The 26,102-nt window shown below is 40.6% G+C and overlaps 1 long non-coding RNA gene across 2 annotated transcripts in view; it reads left to right on the top strand.

Annotated features, from left to right (window-relative positions):
• The window catches only part of LOC308060149, a 181,262-nt gene that overhangs the window by 13,541 nt on the left and 141,619 nt on the right, over window positions 1-26,102 (top strand). For both annotated transcript variants that reach the window (XR_013926620.1, XR_013926621.1), the window contains exon 1: window positions 1-26,102. This exon is cut by the window's left edge and continues 13,541 nt beyond it; it is cut by the window's right edge and continues 23,789 nt beyond it. This is a non-coding gene — a long non-coding RNA (uncharacterized lncRNA).

Raw genomic sequence — 26,102 nt, 5'->3', positions numbered from 1 at the left:
ACGCTGTAGTGTTTGGATCACATTTCTTCCTTCACCAGCAAATACTGTTGTGATGTAGCAGTAGCCGGTGCCTCTCTTGCTAGCAGATAAGTGCCGTTTAGGGATGTTTAGCTGTTTTCTATGTTGAGGGCTCTCCAAAACTCCGTTCCTTCTGCCTATGGTTGTGAAGTGTTAGGTCACATATAGTAATGTTTGACTTTTCTTGGTCTTTAATGTATTCCTGCAATTATCTGGGATTCCTTGAATTATAAGCACTTGATATTTCTTTTAATTTAGGACACCTAGTGTTAAGATGCCTTGAACCAATTGCTTACAAGTCCTGTCTGTAGCAGCTTTGGTATAGTTGTTAAAAAACATGTTCTGCAGTATGCTGTGTCTCCTGGCACAGGGGGATCGGAAGGTTGCTGGATCTGAGCCCCTGAGTGGCATAACAGGTTTGTTTTAGTAGGGATAGTGGAAAAAACCCTGTGTGTGGAGCACTGTGGTTGTACCAGTCCTTCTGCCTGTTCTGCTCTGCACCGGAGGCTGTTCCCAGACTGGAAATGGAGCAGTGATGCTGCTCACTTCTGAGATTTGTGAGGAGTGCAGCTAGATGTGAAATGAGGTCTCTGAATCCTATGCCAAGAAGAGCTAAGGTCTGATCTGAAAACTGGCTCCTATAAATTTGTCTGTTTCCTATTACAGAGAGTACCGAGATCAAATTGTCAGTTTATAATGTCTAACCTACTGCTATCAGTATTAAATAGGATAGTAGCTCAGTAGCCTTAAAAGCTTTGAGAAGTCTATTGCAATTTTGTTGGGTAAATATCAGTGCTGATCTATGGAAAAGTTTTATTTCTTCATGTATTTCCAAACTAATGCATTTTCAGAGTGCCATGAATACTGACTACACATAACACCTCTACACCCTGCCAATTAGTCAACGCTACAGAAAATATTAATCCCTCTATATTCCATGAGTAGCAGAAGATTTGAGTGGGAAATGCTAGCACACAGAAGTCCAGCCTGACTGATGTTGGTGGTTTTGGTTTTGTTTGTTGTTTTTTTTTTAAAAGCAGCAAAATATGAAATGTATCAGAGTGGAAATATCTACCACTGAAGAGGATTTTTATTCACTCACAATATCCTTTTATTGCTGCTCTGGCCAAACTAAAAGTTGCCATATTTGAGGCATCTGAGATGCCCACTAACAAAATATAAAAATGACATAACAAGCGCTAATGTTGGTGCAGCAAATACACCTCCTTGCTTCAAATCTTGACATTTTATAGTAGATAATAAAAAGAAAGCAAGAAAGCACCCAAGCCTCCAAAAGTGAATTGCCAGCTTGCTGACCAGCACTTAAAACTAAATCTGTACCGGGAGTGGGTCTGCACTGGGTCCCTTGTTAATGGGCCTGGATGTATGAGGTGGGTGCCTACTGTCATCTGGAACTCTGTGCACTCAGAGCCACATTGCTGTCATTCAAAATATATCTTATTTTGATTAGTTTTGTGGTGAAAAGTTGCTTCTCATTCTAGATGATGTGTAGGTTGGCTAAGGAGAAGCCTGTGTAGTGAAGAACAAATATTTGCTTCTCCCTGTGCAGTGTAGGTCTATCACTACTGAAATCCAGGAAGGAAAGAGATAATCCACGGTGATGTAGCTCCGTACAGACTTACCTCCTTGCCTTGTATGTGGTTAACTTGATCAGGTATCTGTGGAGGCCCAGGACAACACACTGCCTATGCAGGCTGTATTCATCCTCCGTATTGAAGTCTAACGAATGATCTTCCGTCAAAGATGTGGAATATTTATGTTCCAGTCAACATAACTAGTATGTGAGTGAGTTGTGATAGTGGAATGAAGAGTTTACGTGCTCCTAAATGTTTTTGCTAACTCCTGAAAATGGACAATTGCACAATCTTCTTTAAGGGCTGCTGTACAGGTGGTAAAGTCGGGGAATCGAATGATGCAACTGGTACGTTGCCCATGTGTTAAGCCCTGTTCTGAGGGAATCTTGAAGTCCAAGTTTATCTGTGAGATTGGTTTTATCTTCCAAAAAGTAGTCCTGGGTGAATGAATCCTCGTGGCAGGTTTTTAATGTTCTGTAACACATTCTGTAACAACATGCTCCCATCTATCATGACTTACGTGAAGTTAGTGGAGTATGGTGCTAGTGCTAAATTGACATCTGCTCAGAACAATCGTATAATAAATAGATCGGGGAAGAGTAAGTGAAGCAGAGCTAGCTTAAAAGTTAACCTCTTAACTTTTGCATACCAAGCAAGCTATCCAAGATCGCTTTCCTCTCATCAGTTCTTAATTTCTTCAGGTCATAGATTCAAACATTTATTTGTCAAACACTGGGCTGTATTGTTAATCTTCTGCTCTAATATTTCATTGTTTAACTTAAGTGTGATTGTTGCTACTTGTTTTTGTTTTTATGTTTGTTTTTTTTTTTTAATGTTTTCAATGTCTTGCAGACTGATTTCACCCTTTGCAGCATCTTACACTCTGAGGTATTTCAGTGTTGTCTTTTGTGTCTGGAGGTGAAATGTAAGAGAATGAGGGACTTGGTGTGACTGAGTTGTCATCAGAGGAGGGATTTGTCTTCAAGACAAAGATTTCACACAGGAGAGTGGAATGAATTTTTTCTTGGTGCTCTGAGTGTAATTTAGCAATACATTGAGCATTATTTACTCTGGTGGGAGAAGTGAATTTCAGTATCATGGAGTACAAGTTTTTATATTTTAACCTTTTGTGAAGATTCCTAAATATGTATGTAAATATTTTTTTTAAAAAAAACAAGCACCTATCAGCCGTTTTATTGAAGTTACAGATATTTGATCTGTACTAAACATAAGGGTAAGAAAAGAAAGGAGAGCAATCCCAGCATTTGTGCAATGCGAATTCCCACGGTGGTATTCAAAGCAGCACAAGGATCTTCCCCTATTCTCATTTGGTACTGTTATTGTTTTTTAAAGGTGAATCTGGCAGGTAGTCTGCATTCCAAGTGAAAGAGAGCCCCTGGAGACAAGTGGCTTGTTTTGAGAATGGAACTCCATGAAAGAGCTGGTTCCTTTCACAGCGCTGCAACTTGCCTACAGCTTACTTCTCTAAATAGGAACTTCTGTATTTAGCACCGCTCGCCATCCCACCCACCCCCTGAAAAAAAAAAAAACCAAAAACAAAAACCAACAACTAACCCAGCACAAAACCCACCAAAAAACCCACAAAACAAACCAGCCTAAAAATGCTGCTACAGCAGCAGGGCGGGAAGTTTGTTGCCTGGCTCCATCCTGGAGAGATGTTTTGATGTCTATCTCCTTGCCTCTGCCCTCTTCTCTTCCCCCACTGTTTTTTGAAAGCAACTTTTTATTTTAAGCTTGCATAGCGACATCTCTGATTTTTGGCCTTTCTCACTGAACTGAGACTTTGGTTTCATCCTGTCATTAGGTAAATGGCCTTAAACCCTTCATGGTTTTGTCAGGGTAAAGTGGAGCTGAAAAGCATTACATATGTTCCAAGAGGAGAGGCAGCTCTTTTGCCATGTTCAAGCGTGTCTTCTCTGCCCACCCTGCTTCCCCTCCACCCCCCTTCTCCTATTAAAGGGCTCAGCTACAATGAAGCTTTAATCAGCTTCATTGATTTAAAGCTAATTTGCACTTGGCTTCAAGGCTAAGGTCTGTAGCACAAGCTGAAGACCTTTAAATCAGAAGTTGGAATGAAAAGCCTTAGGTATATCATATTGTCTGCTGTGCAAAAGAATAGCAGCTTCTGAAGACTGCAAATTAACTATAAGGAAAAAGCACAAAGCAGTGTTTTCTTCTGTGTTAATGTAACCTCAGCTTGCAGAGTTAGACAAGCTATGCTATCAACATTTCTGCTTCATCATGTACATTAATAGAGTGGGCTGAATGCATTTTAGCTCTGTAATGTTTTCAGCACTCCAATTCTGGTTGGTTTCAGTTGAATTTAACCTAATTGCCAAACTGATTCCCATCAGTAATAACTTTTAACATTTATTTTTCCCAAAGGGAAAAAAAATGTCTTGTCTGTATTCTGCAATTAAGAAGGTGATGAAATATTCAGTGTATGCCTCCACTCTGACTTAAATTCTTTTGTTAACTTTATCAGATAAACTATAAAATATTAACCAGCCTACTGTCTGAGCATGTGTGAGCTGTATACTGTTTATCAGGCATTTTAAGGTACTCATTTTTAACATTGACTACATCAGGGGAGAGATTGCATTATGCTGTTTTCAGGACCTATGCTTTTGACGGGGCTTGGTGTACCAGAATGTGTGTTTCCAATTTATTTACAGTAGGATCAGAACACACGGGATGGTGTCATTGCTACAAGCCTTTATTAGCATTAAACAGGTGGAGCAGAAATGATGTCTTTCCTTAATTTGTCCTTTCACAGTATTTTCTGAGCTTGCCGGGCCATAGTTCAGTGTTACTTGCTGCTGGTATTTTATAGCCAGTTGCAAGACTGGGACAGTCTAAATTATTTGTGGATGTTGCACACACCTAGTATATGTAGATAGGTGCAAACTTGGCAACTAGATTAATGTATGGCTGTGTAGATTCTTGCTTGGGAGTGATGTCTGAAAATACCTGATTTTTTGCATCTACACATCAACTTCTTGCAAGCCTGACATGCAAAAATGTAAGGAGGATAAACTTGGGTTCGTGATTGCTTGCTGTTGCTGTGTTTTGTTACATCTATTAAGAAAGAGAACACAATTTTCTGAAAGGCTCTGGCGTCTTCTGTGTGCATGGTTTTGAAACAATTGATGAACCAACTGCAGTGATGGAAGAATTTCAATGCATTCATTAAAAAAAGTGACTCTGTGCTCCTCAGGTCTGCAAAGTGAGTGCAAGCCTGAGCCACGGCAATAATGTCAAAGCAGTATTTAACTTGCTAGCTTCTCCACAGAAACTAATTCATATGTTTACTTGCTCTTACCTCTTTTATATTTAAAAGAAAATCAACAAACCCCCAAACTTACCAGTTGTGTAGCTGGAATCTGTGTGTTGATATTGAAAGCATGGTAAATTAGTGGCATTTAAAAGCTGGTGGGCACAGATGCAGTGAGAGGAGGAAAAACTGGAACGCATGGAACGCTGCGGGAGTGTTTCACACTGCCTGCTTAGGTATCTGCAGCAGGGAGGCGTAGCATTCCTCACCTACCCTGCACATTGACATGGGGCTGATGGAACCATATACAGGCTTCTCAGGATTTTTCTTCCTTGACAAGTGAAGCTCTGTATGGCAACTCATGTGACTACCAGAGGGCTTTCTCTGTCCCCTCCTTTTCTCCCTGTTCTCCTGTACCAGATGATGTGACCCAAAAGGGCTGCAACCAGGAAGAGCCTGCTTTTCCCCCAGGCTCCCTGTGCGTGCAGAGTGCTGTTAGGAGGCTTGTGTTCCCTGGTGCAGTGTCCTGCCCTCTTTGGAAGCCCTGTGCCAGCCCTAACTGCTCTGCGAGCCACGCAGCCGCATCCAGCCCCCGATCCTGGAGCGTGGCATGGAGCTGCTAGGGGTAAAGCAGCAAGGTGTGCAATGGAGACGATAAAGCTTGGACATAAGGAGTGAAACTAGATACGTCTGTGCCTAGAATATGTGATGCTGTGGGTATTTAAAAAGCTTTTCGTTGCCAGAAACTCAAGACGACAATTGCATGGGGAATAACAGGGGTCTGAGTGACAAGCATTTCTGTCCAAGCAAGCGGTAACAGACACTCCATCCCAGCCCACATTTGTTTAAGATATGGGTACCCGTTGGATTTGGCAAGGTATTCTGAGGTTGTTTTCCTCTGAAAGTGAAGGGCAGCCCATATGTCCTTGTGTTTGACAGTCTGGCACATATAACCTCTTGGCCCCACACTGTACAATACAAATTGATTTTCTTAATCAAAAATGGCTGTTTTCACAAACTATGAATTGCTTTGTGAACAGGCTTATTGGAGAGCTTTTTCAAAGTGAAAATCTTTGAGTGTGTGTGAAAGGAAGCGTTTGAACTGTCAAAACATCTTATATTGACATTTTCATAACTGAAAGTTGCAGCTTTTAGTTATAGAAACATAATCTCAGGTTGAAAAAGTTAAAGTCGTCAAAACCAAAAGCAGAATTTGTTGATCATTAGTCAGGATTTTTCTTCATGATTCTGACTTTTTTGAGTTTGACTTTTATCTTTACTAAAGCCAGGAGTATTTATTAATTCTTACATTTTCCTAGCAGAGCTTCTTCTTTGTGACTCGCTTGCTAGAGGTATGATAAAGGTCAAAGCAGTTAGTATTATACTGGAAATGCATATGGAGTTTATTCTTTTTTCAACTCAAATTGCAAAGTTATGTAAGTCAACAGAAAATAATAATAAGGGATAAACTACACTGAGACAAGACTGCCTCAGAAGAGTAGAGCAGACCACCAAGAAGGTCAAAAACCTTGAACGGGCTCTGCATAAGTATCCCAAGTGTTCCTATCTGACGTCCTACTGCAAATATTATTTTCTTCCTTTAAATTCCTCAAGTTATCTTTTTATGACACTAGCTGGTGTTTGATAAGATGCTATAAATTCATTTAAAAAAAAAAACAAACGGCTACAGAGCCAGCTGTTCCATTTGCAGGATAACTGATATGCTATGGACTTATTAAACTCCATATTGATTACTGCAAGGCAACAAACATATTAATGCAAAGGCATTGGAACAGCAGTTTAAAAACAGGAATTCATGAAGGAGTTCTCTAGCATGGTCCAGTGCCAATACCTTATCAGAAAATTCTTTTTGCTTTTGAACTTGGAGATAAAGGACCAAATGTTGCAAACAAATGCACGTTTAAGTAGCCTCAATGCCTCCTCTAGTATGTCCCCTGGCAGCAGAGTAACTCACCTATGGTGAGTAGCTGGTCTTACACTTAACATGTGCTAGACTCCTGTGGAAATCTGCTGTAAAATTATTCAGTACAAATTCAGTGATTTGTCATCTTCATAAAATACCCAAAGCACCTCTCAAAAAATCTTAACGCTTCCTGGTATCATTAAAAAAAATAAAATAAAATTGAGGAGGAATAAATAGTCCCAAGAGATCTGGGTTTCAGTAGCTAATTAGTAGCCTGGGCTACTGTTGATTTGGTTTGTGATGCTCAAGAATGTGTGTGTCCCTTCACATGTGTGAATATTGCACCAGCTGCAATGACATTGCAATGTAAAAGTTGAGAGACAGAGGCAGACTGGCTGACTTTAAAATCTGATGTTAAAGCTCTTTATGACAACTTTTGGTTATGTTTGGCTGCCACTGCCTATGAACGGGTAGGGAAGGCTGCAGAAAATGCCTTGTTCTGCGGAAGAAGGAAGCTAACGTTGTTGGGAAAGGTCTCATAACTTGGGGATGTCTGTAACTTCTGATTGCAGCGAACAGCACTCACATTTAGGACCAGGAGTATTTATAAACCTGTCATTTAGCAACTGCGGCATACTTTTCCAGTAGCATGAAGGAGCTGCAACCAACAAAGGACAAATTTTAGGATACGTTTTTCTTTTTTTTTGCTACATTCTTGGAGTAAATAATTATTTTCTTTATCTTAACATGTACCAAAGGCAAATGAGAAAATCAGTTGCTTTAAGTCTATTCTCAATGCTTAACCTTAGCCTAGAGAAGTTTGTGATCTTCTGTAGTCAAAGCGCCAGGTTACATCAGGACCCTTGAGTTAATCGTGGAATACCTCAAGCTGGAAGGGACCTGTAAGGATCATAGGGTCCAACTCTGTGCTCCTCACAGGACTGCCTAAACCTAAATCACATAACTAAGAGTGATGTCCAGATGCTCCTTGAACTTTGACAGGCTTTGTGCCATGACCACTTCACTGGGAAACCTGTTCCAGTGACTGACCACCTTCAGCAAGGAACCTTCTCCTAACAACTAATCTGAACTTCCCCTGGTGCAGTTTCATCCCATTTTCCTGTCTCTATTGCCTGTCACCAGAAAGAAATGCTATGCTTCTGTGTAGCATGTCCTTCTGGAGCCTGAAGGAGCACACCTCTCCCTCCTCCACTGACTGTATGTGGACTGCAAGAGAAACACCATCCAAGGGCTGGTGTTGGTGTCTGCCAGTATCCCAGTATAACAGAAGACCTGGAAATGAAAGCACTGCAAGGCTGAATCCCTTATTACAATACTGCATGCAAGACAAGAGCTAAGTGGCAATTAGGACGCTGTACTTAGTTATATAAAATATTGAAATGGGTGCTGGTCTAGATTTACCACATTTTAAGCCTTATTGGAGTTTGTGACGACAAACAAAGTAATTATTGAAAGTCACTGTCATTGCTCCTTTAGGACAGACTCTAAGGTCACATGTGCATAGCACTTTCCAGAGAAATATCTTGTGGTGGCTTTCTGGATTAGTAAAAATGATTGTTGCTTGTTGCTGGTGTGAAATGAGTGGGTGAATACCACACTGCTAACGCATTATTGCTCTTACCATTTAGCTAGATCACGATGACTGAAGTGACGTGTATCTTAATTGAAGATAGAATAAGTCCTTTCATCATTAAGGACTTGAAACAAAGCCACTGAAATTAATGAGAGAAATTCCCATTTGCTACAGTGTTTGTTGGCAAAGATGTGGAATCATTAGCTCTGCTTTGCAAGCTCCCCCCTCTAACATAGGAATTTGCCTATTAACAAACTGTTTTTTAATAAGTCATCCATTTTGCAAGGAGTGGATGTTTTTGGCACTGGTGTAGGACATAGAGTAGAAGACCTGTGCAACAGCATGGCATTCCTTGGCTCTGAGTGCCACAGAACTTGTTCTGCATTAGTCACACATAGGCAGCCCAGCGTACTTCATGCTTATTGATTCACCTGTTGATAATTGCAGTGTGCTGCTAATAAAGGAACCTGCTGAGGATTGGTCCACCTCTGTTGTATCTGCACAGTTATACTCATTGGTGTCAATTAAGTTCAAAGGGCACAGAAAGGCAGTTTGAATTCCCTTGAATGCTTATGATCTTTAATAAGTGCAAAAGAATGTTAATTTTCTAAAAACTTCAGCTATTTCATAACATTTACCTACTTCACTAAATATGTCCTGCTTTCTTGTTCAGGTTTGGTTGGTTTTTTTTTTTTTGTTTGTTTGGTTTTTTTTTTTTTTTTTACTTTGTATAAGAGAATTATATGGGGTTAGGAGGGAGAGAATGAAAATAACATGAGACTTTTAATTTTAATTAAAAGGGACTAATTTCCCTTTTACCAGACTTTTCTGATCCATGCAGAATGCTGTTGGTCAATGTTCCTTTTCACTGGAAATACCATGTCAATGTTTTCATGCTATTTGCTGCAATCACACTCCGACAAGTTTTCTTTGGTTTCATGATTTGCTATTTCATTTGGAAAAGACCCTCTGCACACTTTTTAAAGAACCGGGGGCCAAACTCTCTCAGGTATTCTCAAGCTTCAGCAACTTGAAGAGGAGGGTCACACCTGAGGCATTGCAGCCACAGCTGCTCAGTGCCACCCCCCAAACCACGGCCTCCTGCCCTGTCACTTGTGCTGATACAACTGTTTGTAGGGCCACGCGCTGTTAATCTGTTCAGTGAGCTGCTTTAAGTAGTCCTCTGAAAGTGAGTGTTTATTTTTAACCCTGACCTGACTCGCAACACATGTCTACAAGTTGTTTGTCAGCACAATGTGTGGCGCAGGACCACTACTTCAGGGGGGCTGAGGCTTCCAGACAGTGGGACATGGAGTGGTTGGATGTCTAAATACTTTAAAAAGATCTGCAACTGGATGGCTATCTGCCTTTGCATTCTGGGAGTGAGAATAGGTACAAAAGTTCTTGGTTACCACAGCCAAGGTCTACTGACAATAAGATCTGGAAGAAACAATGACACTAACGTTAAACTGTTTCTTTTCTCCTTCAAAGGACTTAACAAGTGAGGCTTAAATTATGATTTACAATATAGTGTCAAAGACATGCTATTTTGCTTGCATCCCAAATAGGGAAAATGAGAAATTCAGTTATTTGCACGCTACTAGAAGTTAGTCTGTAGGGTCTCCCCCCTATTTTTCTGATGTACCTGTTTAGCGAATATTCCAGCAGTCTGTTGCCTATCAATGCTGAGTGCCATTTTAGATGCCCAAGGTGAGCCACGTGCATGGCTCTGTGAGGTACTGGATATTACAGGATAGGCATGCTATCGAGGAGAGATAAGTAAAAGCTATGTAAGATGCTGTACAACACTTAAAAATAGCACTTTTTATGACTTCTAAAATAGCACTAGCCACCTGTGCTTTGGCAGTTGGGTGACACCCTGTGTAACTTGTGCCTTGAATATGAGAGACCTCTAAATCCCACTAGGTGATCACAAGACAAAGTGATTTCTGTCACGTTCATGCTTCATTCGTACTGCTGACTTGTGTCAGAAGGCGGCTCAGAAAATGCCCAGATGAGCCATAGCTCCTTGGCATGCATACCAGGAACCCAAACAGAGGTGGTACCTGCTTTATGAAGCTCATCATGAAATAGAAAGGCCAGAAGGGAAGTGAGTGGAAAAGGTACAAGGTGGCCAAAGAGTGACTGAACAGTTAAACCAGGGCAGAACTTACATCTCTGCATTTTGAATCTGCTGCTCCACCTATAAGACTGAAAGTTCCTGACCTTCTGTATTGAACACAAAAAATGATGCTGCCTGATGTGCCAGTGATGCATCTGGATCTGAAGCTGCACAGATGTCTGTAGCACATGTACTAAGTGTGATATGCCCTGAATGTGTCAAATTCCTTGAACATGTGAAGCACAGGAACAGCTGGTTTGTTGTGAGGTTTGTTGTCCAGGTAGAGTATAGTTGAAACGTGAATGCATGGTGGAGGTCTGTCAGAGTCATCCCGTAAGCTAGGAGTAAAAGACGCGTCTAGGGATAACTGGGTAGTTCAGCAACCTTAGTAAAATGAGCATAATTCTATTTACCTTCCTGTAAACACTTGCTCTTTTACTCCTAAAATGCTGGAAGACTTTTTCAGGTCTCATTTTTCCCTCTTGGTGAAATGGGGATGTATTTCTTGTTCTTATTGCAATGGAGAAAGTCTTGGTTAGCCAGCATTCATAGAGAGGCTTGTGCTCTCAGAGGAAGAGAGCCAAGTATTCGTGATACTGCAGCACTGTGAAACACAGTCTGTCATGAAGTTCTACGGACCAAACTCAATTCTGGGGTGATTGCTTTGATTGCTGCTGAATCACTGCCTGTTATGAATTATTACAGAGGTAGTCTGTAGATTATCAACCCCATTAAGTGAAGCTTCTTCTCACAGCACACATTACAGTTGTCAGTATGAGGCACAAAACTTTTTTAAGCTATAAAAAGAGCAACTGCTCTTCTAAGATCAAAATAAGCCTGCATGAGAAAGCAAATGCATGCTGAGTAAACATGCAAAAGCTATAAAGGCAGTATGTATACCTTCTAATGCTTGTGTTTTACCAGATTCTGTGTGAATACTTGCAGCACCTGGATATAATGAGATGAGAGGTTTTTCTGACCAAATTCTTTTATCTGATTATCAGGTTACCTACTAAGCCTCTCTGATAACTCCCACTGTGAATCACCACTAGGTTGTTCCATGCTGCTTCCAACTCTTTCATTGTTTTATTCTTGTATAGTATATTATGGCTTTAATAACAGGAATTTCTTTGAAGTATGTATGCCTTATAATGAGAAGACGGGAAAGATGTTATTTGTGCATAGTTATTATTGCTACTACTAACTAACTAGAGAGACTAATGTCTCCTGCTGTGGCTGCTGTCTCACTCAGGGCTTGCAAAAGGGGAATGGGAGGAAAGCATGGAATTTGATGAGGAACGCTGGTTTCTGTACTTTGATGGGGCTGATCTGTCTGATTATTGGGAACTGCACCGCTGATTGCCTGCTCATGCGCTCTCTTTTTCTCAGCAGACATCACTGAATCATGTGCAATTTGTAATAGTAAATTAGAGGTGATAAATAGAAACCCTTTGCATCTAGTGCTCTCAGAATTTGGGGAAATGAATTTAAAGTTAACTATCCCCTAAACTCTGACATCATATTTCTATTCCATTTATTTATTCTGTGGTTTATGTCTTTACCCTGTGGTTAATTTTCCTGACTAGCAGGTTGCAAATTTGCTGATCATAGGACTGGACCTTCATACAGTGCTACAAAAGTACTTACTTTTGTGTCAGATGCAGCTACTAATATGATTTCAAATATGATATAGATGACTTTTTAATCTAAATAAAATGAATGAATAAATTACTGACCCTATTCATTTTATGGGCTCTCTACATGGTTGTGGTCCAAAGGGAGGATGCAGGCAGCTCAAGAAAGGCAGATTTCCTATGAAAGAGCATTTGGCGATTCTTAGTTGAGGAATTCCTGCTGGTTTTGGTATGTCAGCACCTGTTTTGATAACAGTCATCTTGTGCTACAGCAGCATTGCTGTTTTGTAGGAACCGAAGGCATGCCAGACCTGTAACTGTAGCTTAATAGATACTGCAAACTGCTGGAAACCTGAAGGGTTCAAATTCAGCCTGTGGAAAATGTTCTAATGATGGTAAATAGCTCACCCTTAATTTTGTTCAAGCATTTCAGCTGTAAAACTGGGAAGAAAGACCACCACTCTGAAAAAGAGTTTCTGTATCTGAGGGTGAGAATTATCTTGCTTAAACGTTTTATTCAGAAGTACTTATTGGTTGGGGTTTTGTTGTTGTGTTTTAAGCTTTTTAGAAGCATTTCCCAGGTGCAGCAGAAAAATGACAAAATGTGGCTTTTGAAATACTGAAAGCAGTAAAAGAACAAATAAAAATAAAGGCTAGCTCATGCTGGAAAACTGTTGAAACAAAATTTCCCTTGGCTTTGGAGTGGAGTGGATAAAAAGGAAAGGACAAACCCATACTGTGACATGTGATCATGTGCTGCTTTCTGCTCACATACCCTATGCTGCTCATATGGAAGTTTAAGGAGACCAGTGTGGCTCCATGGCTCCATCGGCGCTCTTAACACTGGGAGATGGATTACTGCCATGCAGAATACCTCAAACTCATTGCAGGGCTATGCATTAGAATAGCATTAGATTTGAGCTGCTGTTGTGTGTATTTTATTGGATCAAAGCTCTTGGACTGAAACATAGAAGCTCTACATGCCACCCAAGGAATTTCTAAACCTATATGTAAACCCACCTGGATTTTTGACACGGAAAAATCTCTAGAAGAGGGATCTTTTTGCTGATGCCTTTAAAAAAGTTGTGGGATTTGTTGCTGGTGGAGCCTGAGAGAGCTGGGAATTAACTGAGGTCATCTGCATCTTCTGCACTTGTGCTAGACATCAGGTTGTCAGCCTTGGTTTGGAGCTGTACTTGCAAAGGGGGCAAGTTTATTTTGGCTGCAGATTTTACCATTAATTCAAAAAGGCTAAATGAATTTTAGCATAAATGTTTGATCAGTGGTTCATTAAAATGCCTCAAATGCTTCAAAATAAAGGCTTGGGGGGGTGGATACAAAGAAATCCCAAAAGGGCTGTAGTATAACTCAACCCACTTTTAGGGTCTGTGAAGTGCTCTGAAAAAACCCTCTTAGTTGATCTGATAATATGTTTCACACCTGATATTCTTAACAACAACTCATTAAATAAATTAGTTCTGTTTTACCAGAAGTTTGAGATACTGGGCTTGACTTGTGTGGTAGGCTGAGGTCACCCACTGTTGAGTGCTACGGGCTGAAAATGACTGGAGAGATTATGCTGTTACCATCATATTACACATTAAATCTCTCTATTAAATATACCATCTATCGTTGTGCTAGCAATACAAGTTTAACAAAGCCCATAAGCGTCTCTTAAAAAATATTGCCAATATGGTAAAAAACTACGATTGATTTCTCTGATTTGGTACGTACAGTGGACTTAAAATATTTATAGTCTTCAGCCTGCTGTACGGTAACTTAATAACACACTATTTTGAAGAGGGAGAGATGCTGTGAATCTTGCGGTACTGCTAATGGATTTGAAGAGGATGCTAATGCATTGTACCAGGAAGTGAATTGAGCTTTCGTGTGTAAAGGGGGGATTAGAAAATATAATTATGAAAAAGCAACAGTCACAGGCTTGAAGAAGTTTCATTGATGTGTGGCTGCTACAAACAACGTTTTGTTGATGAGAAAGATGACTTTGATGGGTGTATGCTGCAATAGTAATCTTCTTTATGAAGTAACATGGAATGAATTATAGAAATAGCCGTTTTGTGAACTATGAAGGGAAAATTAAATATAAAGTCTTATACTGACAAAAACGCATGCAGCTTTTAATTTGAAATAACAGTTGTCTACAGAAATACTAAGCTTTCATATCAAGACCTGCATGAAGGCTTTGGGAGAGAAAAATACAGCATGATACAACTGTCAAGCCAAATGAAAACTAGGTCCCCCTGCTACACACACAAAGGCAACCAAGAAATTAAATAATTCATGGTCTCCAGCTGAGTATGGGAGAAGGATCTGAGCTTTTTTGAATATCATTCTCTAGTTCAGAAGAATGAATGGCATGTTGTTAAGAGTTGTGAATATATTGATTTGGATGTCATAAATCAGCCACCTTGCGTGTAAATGCTGCTGCTGAGTGCTGATGACCCTAAATATTAGCTGTCATCACACTTGGTGGTTCAGGTATCCATTTTGTTGGGCACATTTGGTGTACTCATTCCCGTGTGTGATAGTTGCAGTTCTGGCTTTTCAGAAACAAGCATTAAGGCATCTTCATCTGAACAGATTTCTCTCGTGACTGAGGTGTCTTGGTAGGGGAAGCGTATAAATGACTGAACTTCCAGACTCCTTGGAAGAGCCCAGAATACCCAAGTCTTCTCAGTTTTTAACATTAATCTGAATGTGTTACTCCCATATGTTTGAAATAAGAAGTCATTATCATGTTGGACATGCCCACAGCCCTTTTCAGGGGGTTGCAGCAGAAAATGAGATCTGGTTGGGTGGTAATGCCCTTTTCCTTGGTGAGAGGAACTAATGCCCATACCAGTGCATGGTCCTACACATGGAGAAGCATTTCTGACTTGGCACTGGCTACATTTAGCAATTTAGACAGAAATGTTGTGGGTCATAGGCCATAGCATACTTTGTTTTGAAACCTCTTTTTACTGCTGAGAGTGGCTGTGTTATCCTGTAGTCCCTTTCTATGGCAAGGAGATTTATTTTCTAAAACTGATGCCTTAGATGATGTATGACCCCAAATACCTTAGAGGGCAGAAGCATTTGACCATCTAAATACTAAACTACTTTACACAATAAGACATAAGATATAGACTTCTGTAAGACATAAGAACCTGCCTGTAGAAAAGAAATATGCTTCAAGAGGGGCAGTGATGAACAAGATAGAATTAACTTACTGTCCTTACCCTCTTTTTCAACATATACCAGTAGATGTGAATTTCACTGAAACTTCTATACAGAGCGCATTTCCATGCTAAAATATAATTCTTAGCTCTTTTTCCTTGGTATAAACCAGTTTGTCTCTTGTAGAGTGTCCAACGTCAGGAGTGTCAAAGACAAGTATGTCCCGCTGTTCCTTTTAGAAGACCTGGTGTTACCATTCACACCAGGGAAGGTGTCAGCAGCGATACTGACTACTGTCTCACCCATGGTATTACACCATTTTCCATGTAATACACTTATCTGGAGAGAGTCAGAAGCAACAAAAAACACTGTAAATGGGATCTCTGCTAAGTTTGGGTAGGCTGTTCTTCCTTCAGGATGTTTTGGATTTACAAAGTTATTTGAATAACTGAGTTTCTTTTTGTTTGTTCACTGTTTCAAAATTTGGAGACAGAAAATTATTTCAGATTGGATGGAACAGGTTTTGTGTTTGTCAGTTTAACTTTAAAACGGCTGAAACTGTCATGTTTTGAACATGTTTCTTTGACTTACTGGGAATAAAGCCTGTTTAGTTTTCAAGAAGTTTTAAGTGTTTATACAAGACTAAAACTGATGAAAAATAGTTTACTTGATTGTTTTTAGCTTTTATGGCATTTTTTTTTTTTTTTTTTTAGATTTAAAAAACAAAAGCATCCTGTTTAAATTTGAACAAGCTTGTAAAATGTCTTGCTGGTGCCCAATTTGGAGTGTTTTTACTGAAAATACGGGTACTTGCTTGTGTGTAATCCCACTAGTAAGGTATGAAAGCACGGCAGTTCCAGTTTGCACTAAAATGGGCTGGACAAACTTTCCTGTTACGGTAGTTCTAACTTCCTCCTAGCATTATTCAGTCCACTTTTTGATACTTTCGGTCCCCCACGTTCCTTCCTTTAGACACCAAAACTGTGTTTGCAGGCAGCAGTGTAGTGTGAGAGTATAATAGTGACCATTACACGCAGAGCAGCTCAATTATCTAAAATATGCAAAGCCTGTTACATGGTGCAGTGTTTCCTGCTTAAAAACTCATGTGAAACAGCACAATACATTAATTTGTGCTTTTTGATTTTTAAATCACTTTTAAAATGTAATCTGAGGTTGGCTGTGGGAGTTGAACCACAATTACTGCTGGTTACAATATAAGTCATTAGTTTCAGAAGGCTGAATTGTTGATATCAGAGTTCAGATTTGGTTGTTTGACCAAGCTATTGACTGGAACTTTCAAAGTTCCGTGCGTTGTACCGTGAAAAGCATGAATGAAGGACCTTATTCATGAAAGAAACTGGATCTACTTCTGCTCCTTCCTCATGTTGCTTAAACAAAGAAAAATTGAGGTATGGATTTCTGAGACAAATTCTTAAGTACATATATTCCATGGAGATAGGAACACTATCGCTATAATATGCAAATGGATGAAGATTTCGGGGGAGATGTTGGAAGCAGAAGCATCTGTCCTCTTTCACTTCCCATTTCTCTGTCAGACATGGAGAATGCTCAGCACAGAAAAACACACATTTACAAAAATTAGACTGTAGGATTTTTCATAATGGAGGGAGCATAAATACATGCAACCATGTGCTTTTTTCTTCCCGAGTACTTGCTTAATTAAAACTCTATGATTCAGTAATTACAAGGTAATGACAAATTCAGTATATATAAACTGTAATATGCGATAAAACATGACTTGGAAAAACAATCCACTTAAATTCACCCATAATACTGATATAAAAATCACTGTGCTACTCTATATTTTTGTCCAAGTCATTCCTTTCTCTGTATCTTTCCTCCGTCCCTTCTTTTCCTATTGTATCATATGTAAGCTGTTTGCATTTCCAAGGCATTTTGGGCTTCTTATAGGTTCTCTTACCATCTCTTATACACTACTGAAATAGAACTTTTGCTTTTCCATGGCCTACATCAGTTTCTGCATCCTTCTTATTAAAGGCTCAATAATTGCCTGTGTTTCTTCCACACTGTGCAATTTGGGAAGAGTTCTTCATAAACATACACACTGTCTTCATACATTCCTTTTTCATGTTGTCCATTTAAAAATAAAATACTGAAAACTGAGCAAGCCAACTTGTCAGCTGCTAGTCCGCTGGTGTCCTAACATATCCTCTCATATTTACTAGAGTTACGTGCCTGTTCCTCTCTTTTTGTGTCACCCAGGGTTGTTTTTTTTCTTCTCTTTATTAAGAATGAAAGTTCTTTGGGACAGCACCCATCTTTTTTCCAGTACATTTGTATAGTGCCCCAGTTGAACAAAACTCTTCCTAGAACTAAGACTATGAAAGACTTCTAGAAGCTGTTGCGTGGACTTCCTATAATGATTACCTTTGCAGTTTGATATCTAAAATGTTCTCTAAGCTTTTGTAGCTGGGGCATTTATCCTGGTGTTCATTCAGTTTTAAGAAATGACCATTGATGACTGCAGCTGTCTGGCTACCTGATATCTAAAAAGATTGTGCATATGCCATTAGGGGTTTTCATAAGCAGATAATGGCAGGTGACTTTGGCTTGCAAGGAGAACCGAAAAGAGAAGGCAGGGTCATCTGATAAAGTCTATTCTGGGATTACTGCTGCTCTACATGCACCTATTTGTTGCCAGGGTTCAGTTTTGTTCTTGCTCCTGATTTAGCTGGGTGCTTGAGGACTCTATGTCCTTTTAGTGTAAAACAGGTCCCTTACCCTGTGGCTGTTACTTCTCTGAAGGCTGGGCTGGAGCAGCTCTCCCGTGAGGACAGGCTGAGGGAGTTGGGGCTGTTCAGCCTTGAGAAGAAAATGCCTGGGGAGACCTTACAGCACCTGCCAGTACCTAAAGGGGGGTACATAAAAGCTGGAGAGGGACTTTTTACAAGTGCATGTAGTGATAGGACAAGGGGGAATGGCTTTAGGCTGAAAGAGGGTAGACTTAGACTAGATATTAGGAAGAAATTCTTCACCATGGGAGTCCTGAGGCACTGGGACAGGTTGCCCAGAGAAGTTGTGGATGCCCCATCCTTGGAACCGTTCAACAACAGGTTGGACGGGACTTTGAACTACCTGATCTAATGAAAGATGTCCCTGCCCATGACAGGGAACTGGACTAGATGATTTTTAAAGTTCCCTTCCGACCTAAAGCTTCTATGATTGTTTTACCACATTTCATTGACAGTTGTGTCTGGTAGGTGGTTCTTCAAACACATCATTTGTCTGATTCTGCATGTCAAAAGTCGTTTACCTGTGGGCTCTTCATGGAATGGGTCAATACCTAGGGTCCTCTGGCACGTATCGCATGGTGAATCTAGTGTACGGATGTAAAGGTGCTCGCTGTCCCTTTGATTTAGTGCTATTAAGTGCCCGTCCCCCCGCGCCGGGCCCTGTCGGGGCCGCCCCTGGAGCCCTGGGCTCAGCTCTGGGCCCCTCGCTGCCAGAGGGACGCTGAGGGGCTGGAGCGTGTCCAGAGCCGGGCAGGGGCTGGGGAAGGGGCTGGGGCACAGGCTGAGGGGGATGGCAGCCTGGAGAGGAGGGGGCTCGGGGGGGCCCTGATGGCTCCCTACAGCTGCCTGACAGGGGGCTGTGGGCAGGGGGTCGGTCTCTGCTCCCAGGGAAGGAGCGACAGGAGCAGAGGGAACGGCCTCGAGCTGCGCCAGGGCAGGGTTAGGGTGGGGGTGAGGGGACATTTCTGCCCTGGAAGGGTGGTCAGGCACCGGCACAGGCTGCCCGGGGAGGGGGCACCCACACTGGGGGTGTTTCAGAAACTTGTAGATGCTTGGGGACAGGGTTTAGTGGTGGCCTTGGCAGTGCTGGGTTAACAGTTGGACTCTATCTCAAAGGTCTTTTCCAACCTAAATGACTCTATGACTGATATGCACGTAGTTTTATTCATGAGGAGAAATGTGCCATGCATGATTCTATAGGATTTTGATTTGGCATGCATCCTGTCTTTGTTCAGGGCTCTGGAGGTCATATGGTCTTTTGGCACAATAAGGAGAATGGAGTCAAACTTTGTGCAACTCGGCATCTTTTTTGCTGGACTGCAAAGTGTTGGGCAAGGAAATAAACAAAAGCAACATGTTTTTTTTATGGTTCTCTCCAGTTTCTCAGGGCTGTGAAAACAATTTCAAGAGTTGATTCTTAGTTTATTTTAGGGCCTAATCCAATTTTCCATTGGAATTAAGGCAGGAACATCCCTTTGTCTTCAGTGAAAGCTGGATAGCATCTGTAAGAAATAGAATTCTTTGCAACACAAGCAAGATCTGCCTTTGCTGATTAGTACTTGGCGTTCATCTCAAAGGCTACCTTGCTAGCTTCGAAAGATTTTCAGTTTTGAATTTACAAATGGTAAATTAGGTTGTTGACTCTCTGTGGGGCATGAGCTGTTCCCCCTAAGCTTTTTAATTCCCATCTTCATCCACCTTTTTTTCCCTTCCTCACAGAACATTGTAAACTACACTACGACACAGACACAGTCATCCAGGGCTTCTTACAGTGACAGAAAGGGAAACATTCTGTCTGTGCAAAGTTTTCCCCTTGTGTTACATTACCAAGCATTTGGTTCAGTTTGGGTTTACAAGTTCCAGTGTTAATGAGCTCGTTACAATGATATCTGAGAAAAGCCTTACAGGTAATGGGGTTCTGCCTCAGTTCCTGAGAGAGATCATTCCACAATGAATGGATCTCATTGTTGGGACATTTGCTGTTTATTTGGCCTGATTCTGCTCTGCTCCCTCTCAATTTCACACCTTTCCTTCTAGCCATGCTTTTCAAAACCATTCATTTTCCCTACCCTTACTTATTTTCTTTCTCCTTTCTTTTGTACTTTCCTAACTTTCCTGTGTTTTTCCCCTGGTTGCTGAGGAGGTAAAAATCTATATTTTGAATAATCTCCAGCCATTCCAGTTTAAACATATATTTGTCTCAGGCTGGTTTGCCAACTTTTGCTTGTCTTTAGCACTAGTAACAAGCCTCATCTGTCGTTCCTTTGGGATTTCATAATGGCTATTTCTGAAATAAAACTTTCCATAATAGTACACATAATCGACACATTATGTGTAACTTCTTTCTCTTCCAGGAAGAGATTTTGCTTGAGTATGGTCTACAGAGGATGAAATCTGGCTGGGACCCCTGCAGTGGCATACCAGAGGTGTTCTTATGACGGTAAGTGATGCTGTGATAGGGACGATCTCTTTAGGTTAAGACACGAGTCAGTGCCTTGCATGAACTATCAGTACAGAGTCTCTGCAAGCCCTCAGCTGCAACCCTGCTGAGAAAGGGGAGTCCCCTCAAAGTTGTGTTGGAAAGAAAAATGTCTGAGGAATTAAGATCCTTGTTGGCAGTGTTACCTTGACTTGGGAGTCCCAGCTGAGGAGAACCTCTAAATTATGTTGGACCATCCTTCTGCAAAGGACAGGTTAATGTGAAATACTTCATTTCCCTCTGCCTCCAGATTTTGTGATTGATTTTCCTTGTTCTGCTTCTCAGTGGAAGAGATTTTTTTACTTTAGAGTTTGTCTCCTATTAAGGATTGGTTTCCAAGGGGCTGGCAGATATCACATATTTCTTTCCTATTGCCGTGGAGCTCTTGAAACTGTGATCCAGGTTTGTTCTTGCATTGTCCGCACTTATAAACAGGACTTGTGCACCCTGAGCTGCAAGACCAAGTTTGGGAGCTTACAAGTTAGAAGTGAGGGAAAGGAGCCTGTGGGCAAAGCGGTAGCCAGAGCATGTGTCAAGCAGGATGATAAGGCGAATATCTGTGAAACGTAGGAGTCCTCTCAACCCGCTCCTGCCTCAGTATGCACCAAGCCTTTCTGTCAGGGATGGATGTGATACATGTTCCTGAATGTGCCAAGTGAACCTCTCTGTCTTGGTGAGTCTTGGCTCCAGTTTTGCTAAGTGTAGGAACTCATCTGTTATGTGCAACTTCAGAAATCATTCCGAAAGCATATTTTTTCTGGCAAATCTGCTTGAAATTTTCCCTCTTCAGTTTCTTTTCCTTCTGATCTTGGATTTCAATGACATGAGGGAAGAAGAGTCCCCTGAATATCAGAGCCTCAGACTCTGCTGCTGAGACTGCAGACCTTTCCTTGGCTTTCTGGAAGAGGGGTCTTGTGCTGATGAGGACTCACAGGGGCTTACTTATACCAAATTTGTCTCTTATTACTGTGATGAGGCTGGCGGGTTGAGAGGGAGCCTAGATGAGAGCTTGTAGATCAAAGCTGTGTGTAGACTTGCTTGTAGAGTCAAGGCAGTGGGTTGCTTCTGATGGTTGGGTGGCCATATATATGAACTGGGATCATTCTGGATCACTAGTATAGGCTCAACTTGGACGCTTGATTTTTGTGATTTGTCCTTTAGGAAACATACTTGGTTAGCCTTTATTGAAGACTTCTTAGTGAGGAAGGAAGGGTTTAGGAAGATGGAGGGAGAGAGATAACAGGACTGAGGATTGGAAGTATAGTTGTTCTTTAAAAATAATTTTATTAAAATTGGGTTATGTACTTCACTACAATCCAAGGTCATTTGCAAAGTGTTTCAAAATGACACAGCAGTGCATGTAAAACTCTTTGCACCCCAAATTGTCACACATAATAATAATAATATGAATGACCAGCAAAACAGGTTAATGGGCATGTTGAACAGAAATGGGAAAGGAAGCCACGTCACTATTCATATTTTACATTAATTCTTTCACTGACTGAAAACGTTAGGTCATGATTCCCCTTCATTTATAGCTAAAGTTGCCTGTTCATGCCTATGTGTTGAAAAGCATTGATGCACTATTGAAAGAGCACTCCACTGCTCATTTAATCAGTGTTGGCTGTGTATTTTACATAGAGCAGATCAAATCTGACTGATTTATCACAGACTTTGAGATAAATTTTCCTGTCGGTGCAGGCATATTGCCCATTAATGAGAAAGGGAGTTAGACATGTCAGGCAAGAGCCTTCTGTTATCTGCTTACTGTAATGCTTCTCCAGACATAGTCCCACCTATAAAGTCAGGATATAGGTAGGAATTTTGGTTTGGAGGGTTAAACTGGTGTAAAGCTCTACAGAAGTAATAGGTGCAAATGAAACTCTATGCTTAGGTCAGAATGGAAGACTTCTGCATGCATTCCAATGTGGATTTATAAATAATTGATGTAGCAGTTTGTCTTCCCCATGCCATTTCTTTCATGAAAACTTACAGATTTTTATGTGGTGGTTTTTTTTTAGGATGTAGGGAAAGAATATAAAAGTTATCTTTCTTCATTTAGTTTTCATAAAAATGCACAAGCTTGCTTGTGCTGCAATAGCACTAAGTACTCTGTCATTTATCATCACTTTGCCACTATGCGCAAAGTGGTCACTCGGCATTGCCTAAAATATAAGATATACACATGATCAAAACCTGAAAATTTCTGGGTACTGAGCCTGTAATTTACTTAAAATGTTTCAAGTGAACTGTAGTGGTGTGCTTGTGTATTCATGGATAACAAAGTCCATTTTGTCTTCTTGTGAATATTTGCAAATTAACGTAGTCTCTACACTTAAAGCCCTATAAGAGATTTTTTTAATTGTATTTTCAGTTGGGTCCATCATCCAAAGAATGAGATTTGCTTAGTCAAAGCAAATGTCTTCTATCTTGTGCCTACAGCAAAGTAGATACAAGCTGATCTTTGATAGACTGAATCCCAAAATTCTGACTGTGGGCATTTGGGAAATTATGCGGTTATTAAGTGATGACAGCAAAAGAGACTTCTTCTGAATTTTGTCTGTAGTTGATGATGAATAGAAGTTGCCATTTCCTAAAGATTTCAGTGTATTTGCATGGCTTGTGCTACATGGAGAACTGAGTAAGACAAATGCTTAGTATGTGCCTGAATACCCTAAGCCAAGGATGAAGAAGGGTGTGTGTCTGGCTTCACTTGAACACAGATAGGGTTAGAATGTAAAAATTATCCATTTAATTCAAAAGCCTTCCCAGTTACGTACTTTCTAATCAGTGCTACCTGCAGTGTATCTGACTGTTTACAGCACTTCTGTGAGAAACTTTGGGTTCTGTTTGGAGCTTTGTCATTGGCCTGCCAACAGCTTCAAGCCAGTAATCTCACTGGGTTGTGCCTCATTTTATCTGTAAAACGAAGATAACGTCGGTGACTAGCTTCATAAAGAGGCTGTGATCTGCTCAAAAAAACAAAACAGTAGATGAGAATGGGCTGTGCGGTAAAGCTGTTAATTTACTTTTTCCAAGTCTGTTTTAGTGTAGGTCTCAAGTTAGGATGGACTTCCTTTTAAAAGATATTTGCATGAATCCCTTATTGCTTCCAGAACTTCCTATAAAGTGTTACTATCGAACTTCAGATAGGTGACTGGCAGGGGAAATCTCAGAGCTATATGTACCGTGGAGTTAGTGAAATACTGCTCTTAATCCAGGCCAGCTCTGAATACATGCTTTTAAAGGCTAATGGTTAGTCTTTAGTAGGAAAGGGTCTAATGAAAGCCAAAGCATCATCAACAGTCATGTAAAAGCCAAGCTGTTACTCTTGGTATCTTCTTGTGTTCTCTCCTGGGAGTCTAAACCACACCACTGTATATTTTCTATATAAATTAATTGGCTAAAGCATAGATCTTTACTTTCTACTCTGAATGCCAGTGAAATGAGATCTCTACTTAGTCCATAGAATATTTTAGAACTATTCTGGATGGAAGGTGTTAGAAAACTGCAAGATGTTTTCCATATATAACATTTCCATTACTTAACACAAATATACCCTACTTGTAACTGCTGTTGGTATGCAAATTCAGTGTTCCATGTGTTGAGAATTACCAGAATTATTTACTTTCACTAGACAGTAAAGCAAGGGGAATTAGGGAACGGCATCTAACAGCTTTTAGCCAAGGTACATCTATGCCTCTTGAAGAGGTTTATGCCTGTCCCCTGGAATATCCTCTCCTTAGACACAATTGCTTTTAGTGTTGAGCAGGGGTGTACCTAGGGATGCAACTGTGACAACATCCCAGGGCTCTTACCAGTGGTCCTCATCCCAGGGAAAGGAGCAGACTTGGAGCGGGGACACCATGCGACGCTTCACTAGTTGGGTGCAATGCAGGAGCCCTGCAGAGAGCATCACAGCGCTGATACGCTGACCTCACGGCACCCTATGATTCCAGTGCAGGCAAGTTTTTGTCTGATTCCTTTTACCAGAGGAGAGGAAAAAAAGTCTGTTTCTGGACGCTCGAAGGAAATGGGACCACGTAGGCTCCAGGTTGTCTTTGGAGAGCATTTTTGGGGCCAGTGCTTCACTCGTGTTGCCTAATGACAAAAATAGTAGAAAAGAGTACTTTTAGGTTTGTGGGGTTTATGGTAACTTGCACTATCTGCCAAACTGTTTTCTAGACTTTTAGCATCAAAAGGTGAGTAATGCTGCCTTAGAAAGTTCACTAGTGAAATCCTCTGGTTGAAAGAAGCCCAGGTGAACACAACGCATGCAGCAACTTTCTTTTCCTACTTCTGTTTGTTTGTTTCTTCTGGTTTATGAAAGGACAAGATGTAGTTCCCTTAGCAAATTCCATGGATATCCTAAATCATGCTTGCTATTTTTCTTACATTTTTTTTTTTTAAGCATTTTTGGGCTTGCTTGTCAGTAACATTCACTGAGCTGCACTAATTTTGAAAAATTCAGAATAGAGTTTTGCCACTTTAGAGATAATCCATGAAAGCTCTCTTCCTGCAGACTGCAATAAATCATCCCCTCCACTAAAAGCCTGGATGTCATTTGAAATTTATTGCATGGAGCTGGTATTGGACTTAAAAGCCATTTCACATGTCTTATTACTCCAGTCATCTAATTTATGGGTTTTAGCCACAATTGTAGTTGGAAAAGTATTTTCCTTCAACTGATTAATATGATTTCTGCTTTTGCATTCATTTTCCTTTTTATAATTTTCTATAATCATTGCCGGAGACTTTGGCATCCATCGCTTAGATATGGAACTGAAAGGTGCCAAGACAGACTGATGCAGATTGACTAAGCTTTACTGGCTCTTAGCTGCACTCGTCAAAAGGTATCTTAGTTATTGTTAGTTGAGCAATCTTGCCCTAGGAAAGAGAAAGCTGTCAGGAGCTTCCGTGTTTAACATGAGAATCTGTAGCTCTATGGAGGGAGTTTGAAGGCAACCTATTAAACGCAGATGAGGTAAGCATAAGTAGCACACTTAGCACAAAGAATAATAAGGTGTTGGCACTTTTTTCTCTCCCCTTTTTAGTGTGAAAGCTAGTTTGCATTTACTGTGCTAGGTAAGAGTGCTTTTTGATCCTCATCAGGCCGACTACCAGAAGGAAAGACAGTATGGACATGTGTCACCTGAATAAAAAGAAGTACAGAAGTTAATCCCAAGGTGGACCATATTATCTATTTTAGGAGTTTAGTTTTATGCTCAGTTCCATTGAGATGAGTGCTATGTGACTTAGTAATTCTGCAACACACATTATTGGTGTATGCATTCTGTATGTATGCTAGCAGAAATTGTTTATAATGTGTATTATGAAAGCATCACAAATTCTACAGGCACCTTCCAGAAGAAATACTGCATAACTCTTGCTCTGACTAGCTTATGCTGTTCTTAAATGTGTCCCAGCCTATATTTGTACCAGCATGTGCATGTGTGGTAATGGATAGCTGGTGAGGAACAGCATCAGTAA

This window comes from Falco punctatus (genome assembly GCF_963210335.1).
Source record: "Falco punctatus genome assembly, chromosome: 3".
Classification (NCBI taxonomy): Eukaryota; Metazoa; Chordata; class Aves; order Falconiformes; family Falconidae; genus Falco; species Falco punctatus.
The sequence above is the reverse complement of the archived record's forward strand: the minus strand, read 5'-3'. Positions and strand labels throughout refer to the sequence as shown.